General features: G+C 37.7%; 1 long non-coding RNA gene across 4 annotated transcripts in view; it reads left to right on the top strand.

The window, feature by feature from the left end:
• The window catches only part of LOC115494625 (uncharacterized), a 294,952-nt gene that overhangs the window by 55,912 nt on the left and 218,140 nt on the right, over window positions 1-20,900 (top strand). The window lies entirely within an intron of this gene.

Raw genomic sequence — 20,900 nt, 5'->3', positions numbered from 1 at the left:
GGTCTACAAATATGTGTGTGTGTGTGCACACGTGTGTTTGCAGTTTTCTTTACTAACTTTTCTTTGTATTTATTTTTTTTTTCTATCCCAGGTAGTTTCTGGCTAATTTTCAAAAACTGACCTTTTTGTGGTTTAGATTCAGGAGAATAAAGATTTTGGATTAATTCTGGAATTTGCTGGGGATTCTTACACAACTCTGATCTTTAACTGGCAATGCTAATATGAGTTTTTTCTCTGTGTCTTTTGCTTGTCTCTTATATTGAAGCCTCTAGCAAGATAAGATACTAGTGATGAGTGACACAATTTTATGCACTTTTGTAGTCCTGTATAATATATGGAAGTCTATCAGAGGATTTACAGCTCAACGTCATATTCAGTGAATTCTGTCCGCTACTGTCAGTGAGGATGAGTTGGAAAAAACCCCTCACTTACAATTCCTTTTTTTATTATTCTAAGATTGAAAATTTCTGTTCCTTCATCGCCATCTCCCACTGTATTAACTATCACAGTGGAAGAGAGAGAATGAATCTCTCATTAGAAATGGACTTTGTCTGGATACACTATCTCATACAAACACAGAAGACAATTGTCTCCACAACTGTGATTGGGTCTCCAGACATATTTCTCTTGGACAAGTAACGTTGCAACTTGACACATCAAAGCTTCCCTTCATTGACTCAATTCGCAGAAAATTATTATCTGGTCATTATTGCCAGTGTTACTAGGTTACAAGACAGCATTTAATCAGAAGCCAGGAATAGTGACTGCATTAATTCTGATCTTATGAATAACTTATGAGGCTCCATTTCTCAATATTTTCAAAGTGAACGTTAAAGCCAGAAGCATTTTTGCTAATTTTTTTTGGTGCATACTACATCTATTTATGACAATAGTGAGGATTTACTGGTGAGGAGGTGATTTTCACTGGTTACTGTTTTTACAGGTAGAGATGGAAGGAAAACAAATGCTTTCTTTTTTGTGGTTTTTTTTTTTTGAAGTCATAAAGACTTGACTTTGTGGTCTTTATCATCATTCTTTGTGAAGTTTATAGGGTTACTTTGAAAAACTACTTTACGGCACTCATGCCATAAACATTGGGTTACACACTATTTTTAACTCAATATTCTTGTCAAAATACATCTTTCTTATGAATGACAGCTTTTAATGTTTGCTTCCTTCTTTTTAACTTCACATCAGCAATATTTCTACAAGGAGGTATTTGTATCTTTTCCTTTAATATAATCAGGAATTAAGTGGATTTGTATGAGTATCACTTTTATCTTTCTTTGGAAGGAAAATGGCACGCAGATTTTAAACAGGTTAAAGTTTCATTTGATTGTGTGTATCCTTTGCAAGGTCAGTTCCTGCTCTACTCCACCACTCTAAGACTGTGAGATGTTTTATGGCATTTATGTTCAGAGTTTATTGCATGGACAGTGAGTTATAATCAGCATAAATAGTACTTTGTTACAGTACTGTTATTGCTATACACTTTAAGACAACCTAGCTGCATTTTGCGTATCTGGTCCAGTTGTCTGACTATCTGTCAACTAACACCTTAATCTCTATCGCAGTGTCTGCAGTGGACAATCAAAGAGTGGATACAGTACATCTGCAGTCTTAGTCATTTCTGAGCTCTTTTCTTATTTGTTTTGTACTTGTTTTCATTCAGTCTCTCTTCTTTTAAGCAAAGCATAATGTATTTTTTCTTTCCCGCATGGAGAGCTATCTGAGCAATACCATTACTATTGGGATATTTCACTGTTCTTTCTTGACCAGTTGCAGAATATTAGATAGGGAGTGAATTTTCAAGAAGACAATTAGCTGCACAAATTTCTTCCCCTCATCTGGGTTTGTAACAGCACTGGCAGTGTATATTTAGAGATAATGAAAGCTTCTCTTGCTGTTCCCCTTCTATTTATGACAAGCTTTCTCAGGTTCCTGGAGGAAGTCTTTGAAAATAGTAGTTTTTGAAAGGTGTACATTGGCCGTGTTTTAGTACACAGCTGTATAATGGTAGTGGCAACCACTATATTTTGTCCTCCCCTAGAACATCTGGATATACTCCTCATGGCTTTATAATTAGAGTTATAAGTAAATTTTCTAGGGGGATAAGCAGAATTGTGTGTAAATTTGACGCATAATTCTTCAGGCCTTCGGCAAACAGCAGAAGATTCAGAGCCTTATCATGAAAGCTTTCAGTTATAGCAGATAATTAACAAACTGGAGACGTTAGTAATGGAAAGAAGTTGCTGCATAAAATTAAAAATAAAACCCCAAGCTCTGGGGACTTGAGCCTCTTAAATTTTCAGAAGTGCAAACAGATGACATCTGGTCCAACATAAAGACTGGGATAAAGTTAACCTATTTGAAAAAGTTTTGAAGCAGCAGAATGAAGCATGTTTTGTATCACAGCTTTATAGCATGCCACAATGGTAATTTTGATTTCATAAGAGAAACTTGTAAACTGAATGTATTGTTTCATTGAGCAATGGCCTGAGAGGATGACAGAACTGCATTGCACTTGGTCAAACACCTTAAGGATGATGAGGCCATTCTATTGCTTGGTGAACAACACCAGTGTAAATTTCCACTGCTACCTGGTTGAAGAGAAAATGGTCTGGATCCTATATATTTCAACTTATATTTTGATACATCCAGGTACGGCAGTATGTTGTTACTGAAATAATGATCATCAAAGAGCTAAATAGCAATGCTGTGGTATTCAACTGACAGGAGGGGACAGACTGAGTGCTCCCTTGTTTCTGCAGAAGCCACAGACTGTGGGAAACACAGGGAAGTGACAGATGTGAATATCTTAACCCTATATCAAACTCATTCATACACTGATGTTCTACTGAGTGTTACTGGTGTTGTGAGGAACTGGTTCAAAATGAAACCAGAGGAACAGGTTCTTAAAAATCAGTCTCCTGGCTACTGACAGAAGCAAGGTGAACTGATCATCAGAGGGGTTTCCTGTTTTCTGTGCATGCTTTATGCAAGTGCAACACAGTTTTGTATTTTCAGAGTCAGAATACAGATGAGAAGGGATTTGCAGACTCTTATTTTCTCCTGGCTTTCCTAACCTTACGAGGGACATGTCTAGGTAAGCTGTTATGAAATGCAATGCATTATTTTCCTCATTCCTTCCAGCTTGATCTTCAACATATGCACAGGAAGGACCCTGGAGACTGATTTTACCTTCTACAAAGATGTAGCAAAGTTCCTACTGCACATGGGAGCAAGATGCTCAAAGGAGTAAGAGTGGAGAAAGAACAGATCTGTTTACCACTGTAGCTATCCCATGGTAACACGAAGTGTTGTGATAGGGAACTAGCTGGGGGGATGGGCTGATCCATTATCCTCAAAGAGAAGGAAAAAAGACAAGGGAAATGACATGTTCTCTGAGCACCACAGAATTAAAAAAAAAAAAAAAAATCAAAAAAACCCCCATAATTATAGTTGAATATTCCAACAGCAAAGAAAACTCAGTAGCAACAAAGATAAAACGCTTTATCTCTCTAACCCATATCTCCAAAGAGCCATGACCACAAAAGATGAAAAAACTGCCCTCTGCTGTATTACAGAATGGTCAGAGTCCATGACTGCTGAATACAGAACAGGAGTAGATACTAAATTTAGTTTCCTAACTTCTGTTTCAATACCTAAATATAAATGGCCTGATTTTTTTTTTCAAAGGTGTTGAACAGTTCCAGATTCTTCTGATTTATGTTGCTACTTAGAGAAAAAAAAAAAGATTTTTTGTTTAAGTATCTAACAATAGTACGCAGAAGTCTGCCCTTATAGACCAGAGGTTTGCAGCCTACTTCATAAAATAATTGGATGCCATTGTGCCCTCCAAAGATGGATAGAGCTGCAAAAGAGAATATTTATTCTGTATTTTCTTGTTAATGAAGGAAATGAGGAGCAGAAATCCCATGGCCTTAAGTGTGCAGTAACAAATATTTGGTTTTTTTTCTCTCCCTCCCACCCTAAGTTCAATGGAAATACACTACAAGAAAGACTTAATGTGGGAAGCATCCTTGTCACTGCAAACCTTCTTTGGAGTACAGTGCAGCTATAACTACACTAGTAGTGAATTAAGCTTTTCATTATTTTTAAATGAGGCTTCAGTCCTCGGTGATTTTTTTTACTTTGGAGTGTAACAGAAATCTAGAAATTGTGACACAGGTAGCTTATGTATCCAACAGTATATAACATTATCTTCTGCTCCAGAAGATTTGTAACTATGTGAAGGAAATACTAGGAAGAACAAAAGTTCCTGTCATTTTCAGACCTTCAATGCTTCCTGGGCTAGTCATTTGAGCATTTCAGAGTGACACAAGAGAAAAGGGGACATGTGCATTTTTACACAATGTACAAGACCATACAATAAATAATGTAACGCAGAAGTAAAGCTGAATAACCCTATCCCAAAGAAACCTGAGTGACACTATTATCAAGTCTTTATTTGGTGAAGCATGTAAAACTGAATTTGTGAACTCATCTGAAAACAAAAACCAAACATACCAAAAAAGGTTTTTTACAAACAAAAACAGAAAAAGGGCAGGGGAAAAGTAAAAGTTTATAAATCACATCCTTGAGTCTGAGAAAATCTCAGATTATAGTGTTAGTGTCAGTCTCCCAGAAGGGCTGACAATTCTACTTTTCTGTGTTCATCATAGAAGAAAGGATTTGACAGGAAAGTCTAAAATTGGGAGTTTCTAGTAGCTGCGATTAAAATACCACAAATCATGATTCCCTAGTTTACCTAGTTACCCTACCTGCAACCCCCTTTACCCCCCTTGACCTCCACCCTAAGAGGATTAGATTCATCATTTGACTTTGATTTTGATGTTTTATCTTTTATATGACAGTTTAATAGGAATAGTATTTCTGGAGCACCCTATAGGAAAATAATACAAAAGAAAGCTTGAATTATTTCTTCAAGTTATTTCTTCAAGTACATCTGGAATATCCTGCTTGACTCCTTTATTAGTATGCTGAGTACCTGATAAATCTAGATATGTAAAGATGGCATTAACTTAATAAAATAAATTGATTTCATCTAATAATAAATTTTATTGATGGCGACTTGGCAAGTGAAAGCACAAATGAAGATGACTTTGAAACCTTTAAATGTTTCCTGAAGAAAGTGCAATTATCTGATGATCTTTCACCTTATGAACAAAATACTGAATAAATTGAAACAAGGTTATGACATATAATTAATAACACACATATATACAGGTTTTAGTGTAACCCACAGAACATTAATTATAGCACTTATTTCACAGCTGTTCTATGAAAGCTCAAATAAAATGTGTCTACAATTAAAACTGAATATATACTGACTTCATTAACTTAACAGCTGCACCAATAACCAATACCAAGGAACATAGCCTACTTTGCTAATGTCTTGATACCATCTGCAACATTCAAAACTACTGGGTTTTAAAGCAGATGATGTCTTACTAGTGTTGTGATCACAGCTATCACAATATGCTTACACATGCTACTAAAGTGTTTCAAGGGAATTTCAAGGGTTATGAGCTGAGCTGCAAGGCAATTTCCTAAACACAATTGTGATGGCTAGAAAGTCAAAACCAGAAGCTCGTGGTGGCTTCTTCCCAATTCTTATGCCTTCAAACATGAATTTCTCTTATGTCCAAAAAAGCAAAAATTCAACTTTGAGCAAAAATGGGGAGATTGAGTTAATATAGCAAACTTTTATGCTAACAGTTACTTTTCAATGTTTTGACATAAAAAGTCTGTAATTTTAACCCATATTTCAAAGTGAAACTTCCAGCTTTAAAATGAAAAAAGAAACGCACATGCACAAAAAAGAAAAGAAAAGCCAATGAACCAACAATAAAAAAAAATTCCAAAAATCCCCAGAAAAACCCCAGAAATCCCATCATATAGAGAATCATACAGACATTAAAGAAAACGTATTAGATTTCTAAATCTGCTTCACAAACTATCCTAGCACAAGAAATAATAGCTGACACCGGGCATAAAATTGTAACCCAGAAAGATGCAATTCCATTTAACATGTACAGCAGTTGTTTTCAGCATCTTGTTCTCCAGGCCTTGGTTTGGTATGTGAACTTAATCCATTCTATTTGCTTCTTTGAATATTGACTAGCAGTAGTTTTACTAGTATTACAATTAGTCTGTCACAGCAAATGTTTAAGTTATATCCTTAAACATTTGAGACCTCTCCGTCTCTATCATTCTTTCAAATTTTCAGTACAAATTCCATTTTACCATTATTACATCCCTGCCTGGTTTCCTCATTTTTTTCTTTCATACTTTTCTTGTCTTTTGGTCACAATTTATGACTTGTGTAGCTTTCACAGCTCTAATTTCTGTGTTCCTTATGTTCCTCTTCCCAGAGTCCATTTCCTTGTTTATTAATTACACTCTCTTCCCCATCTTCAGCCTTCTCACACTCCCTCAGGTTCCTTGTCCAAATCTGCTCCTCCCCTCAACAGTTGTCTCTTGCCATCTGTTTTTTGTCCTTGACTCAGATGTTATGATACTTTTTTTTCCATATTTCCTGTGCTTCCATGTCACTTGAGCAGCAATGAAGAAATAACCTATAGCTGTAGAAAAATAAGCTATTAATTAGTTTACAGGTTCACATCCCATGGACCACGTTAACTGGCATTGAAATTCAGGAAAAGTCTTCCTTAATCTTTGTAAGTAATTTCTGGACCATAGTCAGTCACTTTCCAGTTGTGAAACTTGCTCAGACAAGTGAAGTTCTGAGCTGAAAGACAGAATCTGTGAGTGTCTGTCAAACCTTTAGAACTTTCCAAGCTGCTATGAAAAACTATTTTTCAGTGGTTTCCAGAATGGAGAAAAAGCAATTTTATCACTGGGACGCTATCAGAAACATCACTGGCTTAAAACCAAATTCTGCTAAAAGGTCAAGATTTTCCTTTAAAATGTTCATAAAGTAACTGCTGAATTTGTTATAGTTTAACATCAATGAAAGAGCATTTTTCTGTTAGCTTTGTATAGAAATTTTTTTCAGAAATGTTTGTAAAAATTAAATAAATCTTCTACCTAACATACACCCAGTGGAGAAAATTTCAATCCAAATGTACAGTTTTTGCAAAGTTAAAAAGAACTTCACTTGGAAATGTCCAATGAGAAATATCAAGGAAGAATAACTCCAAAGACACTACGCACTCCATCTATAATAAAATCTTTTTGTATTATCAGCTATGGTATTAGCAATGAAAGGGAATATTAAGCATCTGTATTTCCCTTTCAAAGTGTTAACATAAAGGATGTAATGTAAGGATTTTAAAATATCTGTCTTAAGATAGTCTTCTTTGTAAAAGATGCGACATGCTGGGTAACTATTTAATTTTTTTATGCACACATTCCTTCACCCAGGAATGGCCACCCAGCCAGATGGATGGCTGTCTTGCTGCTTGTCCCAGAGGCTCAGTCATCTGAAGGATCATCTGAAGGGGGAACTGCCAGTCTCCAGGGGCTATCAAAATGTCAGAGAAGGGAAGATTGTGAAAAGTTTCAATTGTCTCACCAAACCAAAAGTAGGAGGGACATAAAGAGACAGCTAGCATGGAAACTGCAGTGGAAGAGAGCAAGTCACAAAGGGGCTCAGGCACAGAGAATGTAGGTTTTGTAGTCAGCCTGGGATTTGTTATTGAAAGCACAGCACTCTGTAAGAACATAAAAAGAAATGGGGAGATTTTTGTTGTCGTTTTTTTATCTTGTTCTCAATTTTCATTATTTTAAAAAGTCTATTTTCTAGTTTCGATTTCCATAAAAAAAACCCAAAAACTTCTGAGCTTAAGAGTGCATATAAGGAATTGAGGAGACAGATCTTCCTAAGAACTTTATTTTAATGTTCTATCTTTAAAAAATTATTAAAAAAAAATACTTTTATCCAATACCAAACTGCATCTGAACAATTAGGTAAATTGTTGCATTGTGTTTTTGTATTGTGTTTAGCAACTTGTACCTATGTTCCAATGGTTTATTCCTGTACCCCCTATTTTTCCCAATAGTTCTGCCCTAAAACTACCCCTTCCCTTATATGTCATTCCCCTCCTCCTCCTCCTTCTATGCCAATCACCCTCTCCCCTCCTATGCACCCCTGAAAAATGCTGTGTAATTTCCCTGACCCCTCCCTAGTGCCTTGTCCATCACTCGACTCCTCATCCCACTCCTCCAGAATCTTCTACCCAGGGCGTTGAGTGATTGGGCGAGGACCAGGGGTCCCTCCTCTGGTTCCCCCTTGTTGGCCCTTGCATCCGTCTGTTTCCCCGACTTCCACTCCCCCAAATCCCCTTATTGGTTGAAGGGTGATCCCTTCCCCTGTTGCCATCTATGTTTATAAACTGTTGTACCTTGCCCTTTGGCGCTCTCGTCTGTTGGCTCCTCTAAGGGTCAGGACTTTTAGGAGCTCTCAATAAACCCTTGGACTTTGCTCCAGAATAGAGTCAGACTTTTCTTCTTCTGCGATCATCCACCATCCCTCCCATTAGGGTCAACTGCGTCAGCGCTTGACCCTAGATGCTCCCCCAACTTCCCGGAGGCACAGGGAAGTGTCCCCCGCTGTCTGCCATGTCATTGCTAGTTGGGCAGACCAAAGTGGACATCGGGTGGACACGGTGACAGTAAAGGATGTGTTAAGTATTTAGTAGGATTCTAGTTATTGCTCTGAAACATCAACCAATTAGTGTAAAGCACCTGCAACATTGGAAAATTTGGAAGTAGTATTATAAAATTAACTCAAATATTTTTTTATAGGATATTAGCATAGGATTAAGGTCTGGACAAATATACTTCTGGTTTTAATTGAACAGACTGAAAGCAAAACCATTTGGCAGATGTATAGCCCAGTACCTTGTAGTGAAATTTAAAAAGTGATGACAACATGTAAGAATTTTTCTAGCATACTAATAACATAATTTAAAGGCAGAAGCAATTTGTTAAGGATTAAATTGCATACGCCGCATATGCAGTAAAAATGTTTTGTGCCCCTCAAAATGTTTTATTTTCTTAGGGAGAGTATACATGTTAATTGAATAATAAACTTAAGAATAGCATTTTGAAAGCATTGTATTCTGTTTTCTGGATTACAAATTCAAAACACTGACAGGCTAATCCTGCTCATATTAGATATACAATGCATGTTATGGCATAATTATGCTTTAAATGTACTTGATAGATTTTAGTATGCACTTTAAATGTCATGATACTATGAGAAGCAGCTGTAAAAAATGTCATCTTGGTGCTTCATATTTATGCTATGACTTCCACAGGAGTTTTGAAAGTCTGAAGGAGTGTTAACTGCCACTATTGCCATCTCAGGATGGTGTGTTAATATCTTTCTTCCTGACATCCTTCTCCCCTACCAGTGCCAATTATGACAGAGATGGGCTCCAGGGATTACTGACAATTTCCTTGATGATGTGTGAGAGCTGCCATTGCCCACTTGGAACACTGACAGTGACTGAAAGGCGTGTGTCTTGGCTGTTAAGTGTGTTTAATAGCAGCATGCCATTTTCTGTCATCTCCTGTACCTTAAGAGGAGTCATATTGTCTCCATACGTCTGTTCATGACAACTTTCTGAGTGTCGGTGTGGCTGAAGTTCCACATGTGCATACGTGTCTGCACAGGAGCAGTGGGTTGTATGGGATTGTTAATTGTGTTTGCTGTGTGCATGCCAGGAGTTAAATGGCATTGATCAGGATTACTGAGGTGCCAATAAAAGCAGACCTGTCCTAAACAGTGAGAAATTAGTCACACCTGAGACTTGTAGTCCTTTTTTAAATAGCAGTTCTGAATCTAGTTTGAATATATTGTGAAATGAACCACAAGAAACATAGTCTCAAATATAATATCACTAGTGATTCAAATTGGGAGAGGATTCATTTTAGGCTTTTGCATTGGGTTTTGAAAAGTACCTAGAACTTCCAGGGTTGATTTGCTCCAGAACCTGCAAAGAAGAGTGTTCATAATTCTGAAAAAGTTCTGAAATCACACAAGGAATCATGGAAATCAGCCAAGTACACAGCCGTAGCTGATCCACCTATCAAGGACCTTATCAGAATTTCCACAGTTATAAAAGACTCACATTCATTTTACTAGCTTTTGAAAATACCTGTCTAATCTTCTTATAAATCAGTTAGTAAAATTCAGGTATATTGTCAAATATTTATGCTTGCAGCATGGTCAAAGGAATAATTAATTTTATATTTTTATCCTTATATCAGTATTAGTCATATCTACATGGTGGTGAGACGATTAAAACAAGTAAGAAAAACTGCATATTTTTGGAATAACCTGAATTTCCTAAATTTCGTGGCACACCTCCTCCAATTTTTGTGGTTTTATGCAGGGAAGAACCTGAAATTGCACTCTGAAATAGTTTCACATTTCAAGTCTATAAAATCTCAATGGCTGATCAATTGTATCTCTAACATCTTGTAGTTAAAGCACTGAGCCAATTTTCATGAGTTCTGGATTCAATTTCTTACCCTGTTGTAAACCCCTTGGGTGAGTGTGATTTGGTTTTCAGTTCTTCATACTTCCTTTGCCTGAATTTATAAAAATATACTGTATATTGTCTGAGCTGGAAGACTATGTAGTAATAAATCCTATTATGTATTCATAGTAGTGTTTAATGTAACAGTCTGATTTTGGGTATTAGTTAGGGATAGAGTCTCTAGATGTCTGTCTCATGTACATGTTTTTTTTACTTTCTTTCATGGTAGGCTGCAGATCTCTTTGTTAATTGATACCTAGGAATAATGCTTTAATGCTGGAAATAACTATGCAATTGATTTAAAAAAATAAACTTACTGGAATATGTTTGGTTTTAATTAAATTTCTACACATGAATGTTAATTAAAATTCACTCTTACTGATAATAATATTATTAACATGTATACAGTGTACAGTTAACAGAAACAGAAATAGAGGCAATTAGTGAAATTAGGTGTTTTCTCTACTCTTTCTCCCAAAGAGTAATTGCTTATATTCATATATTCTCTGCAGATATCACTAATAGCATCATTAAATCAATATAGCACCACTTTGGAAACACTAAACAGATTTAATGACTGGGGACTTGATAGGGATGACACTTTTTTGTTTTCTTTTTAATTGTGTATGACTGTCAATAGAATTAGGCATTTTCATGTGGCAGTTATGACCTATGTTTTCCATGACAGAAATTAATTAATGTATGTGGATGTGTGTTGCTGCTTCTCAGGTGCTTTTAAAGTATTTGTTTTGTTATTAAGTGTCAGCTGTGTAAGTAGGTATGCTCATCTAAAGGTACACAGCTATTTTCTCAGAAATTTAATTTTGGTATAGTGAATGATTATGTGAGATTTATTGCTAATACAATATCTAAATACTGCCAATGTCATACATAATATAAGGTCTAAATCTTTGTAATATAAGCAGGTCAGTGTAGAACTCTCCAAGTTTACAGTTTTTGGCCTTGCAGGATGCTAGGTGACAAACCAACAGCACCTGGTTAGTGTTATTTAGGATTTTGCCTCCAAATATGACCAGATCTTAGCGATTTTATTCACCCATGATGAAATGAGATTTCCCTGTCTTCAGGCTGGATATATTTTGCAGGCATCCCTGCTGGTGGATCCACCTGGGAACTGTCTACAACCTTTGGAGAGCAGTTTGCCCTGTTGGCCCAGTCCTCAGTATCATTTAATACCCTTTTGCTGACCCATGTGTACCAAAGTCAATCCAATCACAATCTTCACAGCTTCTCCTTCTTTTGGATGCATTCATTATGTGAGCATCCAGACAGCTCCACCTGTAAGTCCAACTTAGGGCAAATTAAATTGTCCATCAGATACAGAAAGGAGAGGGGCTATGTGTAGGGTGGTCTGAGTAAGATCTGACTTTTTTGTTGCCTTCACAGACACCTCTGGGTGTTAGAAATGATGGCAAGAATAGGCAAGTGGGGAAAACCACTTTTTTTGCTTTTCAGAAAATCAAGTAAAGCCAACAAAATTTAGTTTTATAGCCCTTCTCTGCTCCTTCTATACTAGGGAAGGTACAAGGGTCTTCAGTGGCTCTAAGTGCTCCTAAGGTACTCTGTGGTGTACATCGGGAGATTGTGTAACCCACCATCCTATCCACCCAGAGTACTGTGTAATCACACCAAAACCCTTGGAATTCCAAATCTTTCTCTTTTAGTATTATCCCAACTGCAGTTTTACAGGGATTTATTCTCCTGACATTCTGTGAGACAGATACAGTAAATAAGTTTACAGAGGGAAATGCCATGACAGAAGAGCTAAAAGGTTTCCCCAGAAGCATTACACTCCATGCGAGAGAATTTACAGTTTAGCAAGCCTGACTGCCAATTCCTGCACTCAGACCTCAAATCCAAAAGACTCCTTGAAATTTAGATACTTCTTTTTATTAATGTAAATAGTGTGCTATAATTTCAATTAAGTTAAACCATATTTGCTATCATTTCTTGGGCAGAAAGATGTAGGAGATATGTGCTGTATAAATCCTTCTATGGATAAAATCATAGTAAAAATCAATGTCAGGAAAATTAGGTGTGTGTGATTAAGGAAGCTAAACATGACATTACATTACATGAATGGTAACCTTGTACTGATAGAGCAAGTTGACTGACGGAAATCAACATTAGGCAGGGTGTGTGCTAACACAAAGAGAAAAGTAGAATTAATATTGAATTACTGGTATTTATATATTATCAATATGCCTCTATATGCCTGACTGTTTTACTTCTAGAAGGACAATGAAAGATGCTGAAAAGTCTTTACATTTCATTTTGACAAGCATGCACTTAGGACAGCTAAATGTTACACAGCTTGATGGTGGTTGGAGAAACATCTGCCAGTACTGGGGCTTGCCAGAGATGCTGCTCTGTATATATGCTATAAAAATGTTCTGCTCTCATACGATTTCAGCTCCACAACAAAACATGCAGGGAATGGAAGAAAACATGATACACAGAGAACATGAACTGAAATAACAGTTTAAACTTCGAGCAATGTACAGCTTAAACTTCAAGCAATGTACAGCCAGATGGAAAAATGTGGCAATAGATAGGTAATTATCTCTAAGTTTATATGCAATGTACAGACTTTCAGTTATTTCCCTTTTTCACATCTTCACGTGCCATCTTCATGACTTATTGTCAATGAATGCCATGGATATTCAGTCAATGTAGTTTCAAAAATCTGTTAGCTGGGGAAGAATGGCTTAGGCACATGATTCCTTTTAAGAGCTAATATCTTTCCTAGAGGCCAGTGCCTAGAATCATAGAATCATTTAGTTTGGAAAACACATTTTAGATCATTGAGTTCAACCATTAACCCAGCTCTGCAAAGTCTGCCACTAAGCCATGTCCCAAAGTGCCACATCTACACATCTCTTAAAATCCTCCTGGGATGGTGGCTCTACCACTTCCCTGGGCAAATTGTTCCAATTTTTTAACAACTCTTTAAGGAAAGAAATTTCTCATAATATCCAATCTGAACCTCCCCTGGTGCAAATAGAAGTTGTTTTCTCTTGCCCTGTCTCTTGTTATTTGAGAGAAGAGACTGGCCACCACCTGTCTATAACCTCCTTTAAGGCAGTTATAGAAAATTATAAGGTTTGCCCTGAACCTCCTTTTCTCCTGACTGAGCAACCACAAATGTTCAAAAATCCTAATTTCTACGTCCAGGAAAGGAAAATTAACCTGAGAATTTGAGTAGGAATGTTCCGTTTCAGCTGAGGCACAAGGCTTGTCACAGAGTGTCTGAGAACACGAGAAAATACAGCAGAAATTGTCCTGTAGACAACCAAAAAAGATTATATTGCACAGAGCATCATGAGGCCCAGTAAACATACTAACTAGATCTGGGGGATTAAATTTTCCTTCTTTTGGGCAATCTGAATGTATTTTGCCCACAGCTTCCTTTCCCCAATACTTTTGTGAGGAATGAGGGGGTTAGCCATGATATTGCCTATAATTCCAAGGTCTGGAATAGTGCTACCTGTGTGATTCCTGCTATCGGTGCCTGTAGACCACATTGAGGGATACTTACTGTGACTCTCATTCACATTGACCTACAGTTTATTTTATTACTGTTCCCACAAACCACGTGGTGTAGTGGGCATTTCTAGAGGACATTTCAATTAAATTGCTACTGAATATACAAATGCTATGCAATCATAAAGCATTATGGACCCTAATTTGTAGCCTACAAGGAAGTTTAAACAAGGTATTTAAAGTCACCTTGGAGTTAATTGAAAAATAAAACAAACATAGCAGATTAATAAAACAACTTCACTAATCTATCATTGTTTTATGGAGAGAAGGGATCAAAAGAATTACTGCCTGTCTAAAACACACCTTCTAAAGAAAGGATACAACTTCTAAAAGTAAGTAATTATATTCTTACAAGTGGAAACTACAGAAAAAATAAAGTATAATACTAAAATATTTTTACTAATTTTAAAGCATAATTATGTAAATGTATAATTAATTATACAATTCTTACAAGCAAAGTAGTAGCTTTACATGACAAAGTCTAAAATATGTTACCTTGAGTTCTACATAGCTGCAATCTGTTCTGGTATCCAAAAATATTATGGTGTAATAAAATGTGAAATTTTACAGTATCTACTCTTAGGGTGTTTTAAATAATAAAAAACCACTAAATACAGCTATAAAACAAATCAAATAATAAATCTAATTTTTATATAATCTGTGTTTACTAGTAAGCATATATACTACAAAGTGAGAACACATATAATAAAGTAAGTAAGTACTCTTTATAATCAATGGTTTTGTGTTCATGTATTAATATATTTGAAGACAATATTTGGATGTCAATGCATCTCTGTTCTCTTCAGTGTCATTCCTGCCACCATGGGTCTGTCACATAACAGGTGGCATATGGGCAAGCAGCTGAGTTGTAACTGGGTGCATCAGACTGTCCCAGGGCTGCCAACTGCAGGATTGGGATGCTGGTTTATATTAGTTCAGTAAGTTGGGAGTGCATATAGAGTGCTGGCACCGAGCCTGCTTCCTTGGCAGGTGTGATCCAAGCACCCTGCCATGCATACGCTGTTCTGGGAATATCCTGTCAGCACTGCCATATTTCTCAATCACAGGAAAATATCCATATTCCTCAAAATGTACAACTATGTGTGGAAGTTCACACTTCTGCAAGAATGTCTCTGATGCCAACAAATTGCTAGATGGCAAGTCTTGTATGCATTATTTATGGTACAAAGCAAGATGAATGGGTGAGGAAATAAATAGAGTAAAACCATGGAAGCTGAATTCCAGGGAAAATACACTGACTAAAAATGAAGAATTTGTACTCTACTCGTCCTCCAAAGGCAGAAAATACATAGGCACAATGCTAACGTCTTGTCTGCTTGCACAGATATTGGGTGTCTAACTGTCTGTCAAAAGTTATTTAATGTGTAAACAATTTTATAAAATCATGCTTTACTCTAACATTTTGCATTCATCTTCTTTTCCATAGTTTAATTCCCTATTGTTCCCCTTCTCTGTGAAGGGTATGAGTACTTCTGTTTTCTACTGTCAAATCATTAAACAGTCCTTGTATGCTATTGTGTGATCAAAATTGGGTGGGAGTTTGCTTTCCCGGGCCTTCTTCTTGTCCCTTTCTTCTCTGATTGATGTCATCTGCCAGGCACCTGGAGCTCAGCACTAGGGACAGCTCCTGAGTCACATCCGTGTCCCTGATGCTGACTTGTTTTGTGATCTTCAGAAATGACAGACCAAAGCAAAAATTGTACTTCTAATAAATACTTCAAGCACTCAAACTGGAATTATAGCTCATGGACCTGCTGAAAAGTACCATACACTGTTATATCAAAAAAAAAATGGGAAAGTACTGGATATGCCAAAAGTAACAGAGAAGGCTTTTTTATTCTTGTCCTGGCATGTACTGGCTGTCTTATTTCTCATCCTCCAGCTGCTGTGAGTAGGAAGCTGTCTCTGTTCCTAGAACAGTCTTATTAGAGTATTTTTTAGTATAGGTTTTTCCATTTGCAAAATAAATTTACCTATTCTTCAAGGCCATGAAATTTTGTTACTACATATTTATATAACAGATGCAAGTTTTTATACCAGGAGAAAATTTCTTATCCTCATCCTCATCCCCTTCACCGTCATTGTGCTCAACATCATCTGCCTTTATATTACTATTATATATCTTTTTTTTCTGCTCTATTTTACAAGGACAATACTTTCTCCCATTTTTAAATATGCATCCTTTTTTTCCCTCGACCAGTCTGTTGCTGCACCCAGTTTCTTTCATTTGCTGTCTATGAGAGAGTTGCAATAACCTCTTCTGTAACAAGTTATCTTTTACTATACAGTGTTTTGAGAGGTTTGTTTGAAAGATGCTGTATGAAAATAAATTAAATTTTACTGGTTTATCCTGAAGCAGATGTTGGACTGAGTTGATTCCCCATTTTCTCCTTTCTAGATTTGACTTGTCTTCTTTTTAAACAGATTTTGTCCTTCTGTTTTGGTTGGAGTTTCTTTTGTTTGGTTTGGTTTGGTTTGGTTTTGGTTTGGTTTTTTTAACATTGTTTTTTGATTCAGTACACAAAACAACTCACACTTAGTGGTTTTCAAAAACATTATTTTTGGTAGTGTTCTACTCGCATAAAATAAAAACTAAACCAAAAAAACCCTGAGAATAATGGATCTGCAGAATGTAGTTGTCTCAACAAAGACCTCACAATGAGCATGTGAGTCACAACACAAAATTAAAAAGACACACATGGAAAGGGCCAGATGAGGGAAAGCAGCTAACACAAGACCATTTGCTTTTGTATGTTGATCTCTACAGTTAACTTTTAAAATTTTCAGCTCTGAGACTTTATGCCAACTGGTAAAAATATCTGTCATGTATTAAATAAATTGAGGATCTGTTTTGTCCTCTAGATTTATATTAATGAGGCAGTAATGGTGTTAGAATGTTATGTAGGACCACCTGAGTAATCAAATTAATATGTATACAAGGGCATCTGTATATGATATTATGATTTTAAAGCTCTGTGCTGAACTATACGAAATGGACAGAAATTGTTCAGATTTGCACACAGGAGAATTGCTATTTGTGGATGGATAGCCTCTGGCTTTTTAAGTCATCCAACAAAAAGGTCTGAGAGAGCACTGCTCACCCCTTTGTTAACATCAGTAGGCTGGATTCTGATAGAAGGAAAGATAAGATTTGATGCTCATATGGTGTTCTCAGACTAATCTTTCTGCATGGATGAAAGACTGTAATCCACAGTTACAAAGGTATGACTTCACTGAAGTCAGTGTGAGTTTTACTAGTTACTTAGTGGGAACTGTGTTTGATGCCTGTTTATTAGTACTCTCAGAAGAAAAAGTATTCACAAAATAAAGAATTGTATACAAACAACATCAAACAAACAACATCAAACAAGCAGTTCTGCAGGAACTTACTTTTTTTCCATCAAACTAGATGCCCTCACTTGCAGATCAGTGGAAAATCGGTAAAACTGGAAAATCACTAGGAGTCTCAGCCTTTTGTAGGATTAGGAACAAAACAAGCAGGTAAAATTCCAAAGAAATGTACAAGGAAAATAAATCAGTAACACTTGGAAAAAAAAGGTGACAATTCTAATTACACTTTCTCAGCCCTGTTTCATACCTCTTCTTCCTTGCCATCAGTGTTTAAAGACTGTTTTCTTCCTTTAAGAAATCCCATCTCTTGCCACTTATTTCTCACTTAGATTTGTAATTCACTGTAATAATATGATTTGTTACGATGTTAAATAATCATGCAATCACAAATGAAGGATTATAACTTTGGTAGGGTATGAGATGATTAACTCTTCTAATAATCTGATATATGGACATGCGGCAACATGTACTAACAGATTTCTGCAAAACCGTGCAAGGTATCAATTTTCAAACAAAGCTATCATATGGATTTACTTATTCCTTTGAAATTACTGTGAATGCTTTTTTTTTTTTTTTTTTTTTATTTTATTTCTGTATATTTGGTAAGATTGAAATCTTCAGAATGACAGAAACACTTGAAAATACACAGTTTACTGGGTAGATATTATATGGATAGGTTTTCCCATTATTACCCGTGGCATCTTGGTTCTACTCATTCTCTCGTAGGAAAAATATGGTCATATGTCTGTGATTCTGTTCTGCTATTGAAAATGGCCTGCTTTTGCTAAAGATTTTCTTCTGTCCTTCAGGAATCTGATTACTATTCATTATTAGTTGTTCAAGCTGGCAGTGACAAAATAACAAAGAGAAGTCCAAGGGCAATCAAAAGATACTTCAGGGCCCTGGAACAATTGGTAAAGGGATCAAGAGCACAGGAAGCAATTTCCTTGATTCTTCTAGTAACAAGAAATAATATTGACAGAAATAGGGAAGATCCATCAATCAGGTAAATGCATGGCTCTGAGGTTATTGTCAGCAGTAAAATTTTGGGTTTGTTGATGTGGGATGATCTACTCAGCACGTGGTCTACTGACACCGGATGGGTTGCTCCTATTGAAGAGGGGAAAAAGTGTTCTAGCACAGGAGTGTTAATGGGAATTGTTAACAGAGCTTTAAAATAAGGAGGGGAGGAAGGGACAAAACCAGGCCAGCCAGTGATGAGCAAGGGGACAGTGTGTCAGAACTTAAGGACACCAGCACTAACAGGATTCCTGAATGTGTCTCAGGAGGTGTTGGCTACAATACAGAACACCTGCAATATTTCTACACTAATGCAGCATGAGGAATAAACAAGAGGTGCCTGAAGCTGTGGCCCAGAGATATGACTTCATTGGCATAAGTGAACCTGGTGGGATGAATCCTGGGACAGGAGTGCCCTGTTGGACAGTTACACACTCTTCAAGAGGGATAGGTGAGGCAGAACAGGTGGAGGGGTAGCACTGTATGTAATAGAAGGGCTAGAATGTATGGAGCTCACATGTGGCAATGGCACAGTTGAGAGTCTCTGGATAAGAATCAAGGGACAAACAAATAATGTGGATATCACCATGGGAATCTTCTTTAGACCTCCTAGCCAGGACAATGACCCTGACAAACTATTTTTTTGAGGAACTAAGGGACTTAGTTAACTGCCTTTGTCCTTATGGGGGACTTCAACTTGTCAGAAATGACCAAGGATCATCACCCAGATGGCACAGCCTGGGGCAGGAGATTCCTAAAAAATCTGGATTACAACTTTATGGAACAGATCTTAAGGGAGTTGACTCAGAAAGAGGCTCACCTTGGTCTGATGCTTGTCAGCACAGAGGATCACGTAGGCAAAATGGAGATTGGTAGCTGTCTTGGTGATGGTGAAGTAATTGAGTTTAAAATCTCTGCTGACTGAAGTGCCAGGAAAATCTCAGCTCTGGACATGAGGAGAACAGGCTTCACCCTGCTTGGGGAATTATGGAGTAAGGTCCCCTTAGAAAATGATTCTGCAGGTACCAGGTCCATTAGTGTTGGCCACTTCTTATTCACCTCCTAAGGGCACGGGAACAGGTAATTCACAAATGTCAGAAGTCAAGGAGGTGAGGTAGAAGGCCAGTTTGGCTGAACAGGAATCTTCTCTAGGAAGTAAGGTGAAAAAAGAAGGAATATGCCCAGTGGAAGCAAGGTAAGGTGACAAGGGTGCCTAATTCTGCATCTGGGATGGGACAACCATGAGTATACAACCTGAGGAGTGAGACGCTAGAAAGAAGCACCATGAAAAGGGACCTGGCGGTCCTGGTCAGTGGAAAGTTGAACATGAGCCAGCAGTGCCCTGGCAGCCACGAGGGCCAGCCCTGTCCTGGGGGGCATCAGGCACAGCATGGCCAGACGGGCAAGGGAGGGGATTGTCCTGCTCTGCTCTGCTCTGGGGCAGCCTCACCTCCAGTGCTGGGGGCAGTTCTGGGTGCCACAATAATATAAGAAAGATATAAAGCTATTAAAGTGTGTCCAAAGGAGGGCAATGAAGATGATGAAGGACCCTGAGGGGAAGCTGTATGAGGCGTGGCTGAGGTCATTTGGTCTGTTCAGCCTGGAGAAGAGGAGAATAAGGGGAGACCTCATTGCAGTTACAATTTCCTCCTGAGGGGAAGAGGAGGGGCAGGCATTGATCTCTTCTCTATTGTGACCAGTGACAGGACCCAAGGGAATGGCCTGAAGTGTCAGGGGAGGTTTAGGTTGGGTATCAGAAAAAGGTTCTTCACCCAGAGGGTGGTTGGGCACTGAAACAAGCTCCCCAGGGAAGTCAGACAAAGTTCAAGAAGCATTTGGACAACACTCCCAGGGCATATGGTGTGACTCCTGGGGATTTTGCTGTGCAGGACAAGGAATTGGGCTTGATGTTCCTTGAGGATGACCCAACTCAGCTTATTCTGTGATTGATTGTGTGATTCTGTGACTCCACACCTGTCCCAGACTGAAAGGCAAGATACATTCTATTTGCCATCTGTATCGCAGATGTTAAGTGGGCAGTTTTCCTTATCTCTTCTATAATCAATTGTCTCTCAGGGGAGAAATCTGCTGATAATAGGCTACTGAGTGTCACTGCATGACTGATAAGAACCATAGCATCCCATTGTGAGATGCTCCACCCAGAGGGAGGAGCCAAGCATTTGTACCTGGGTATAACCTTGAGTTTCTGGAACACCAACACGGCTTTTTTTCTGCACTGGATTTCCCAGAGGAGCAGCTGCCTCTTCCACTGCAGGAAGACTACATCCTTTTCTACAAGATCACTCCTCCAACAGAACCACACCTGACGCTCCAGGAAGACTGCAGCCATAATTCCCAATTGGACTGCTGCCAACACCCTGGCCAACAGGGTGTCATGTTGTATTCTGA

Source organism: Taeniopygia guttata, chromosome 1 (genome assembly GCF_048771995.1).
Source record: "Taeniopygia guttata chromosome 1, bTaeGut7.mat, whole genome shotgun sequence".
Lineage (NCBI taxonomy): Eukaryota > Metazoa > Chordata > Aves > Passeriformes > Estrildidae > Taeniopygia > Taeniopygia guttata.
This window is presented reverse-complemented; position numbering and strand designations above follow the sequence as displayed.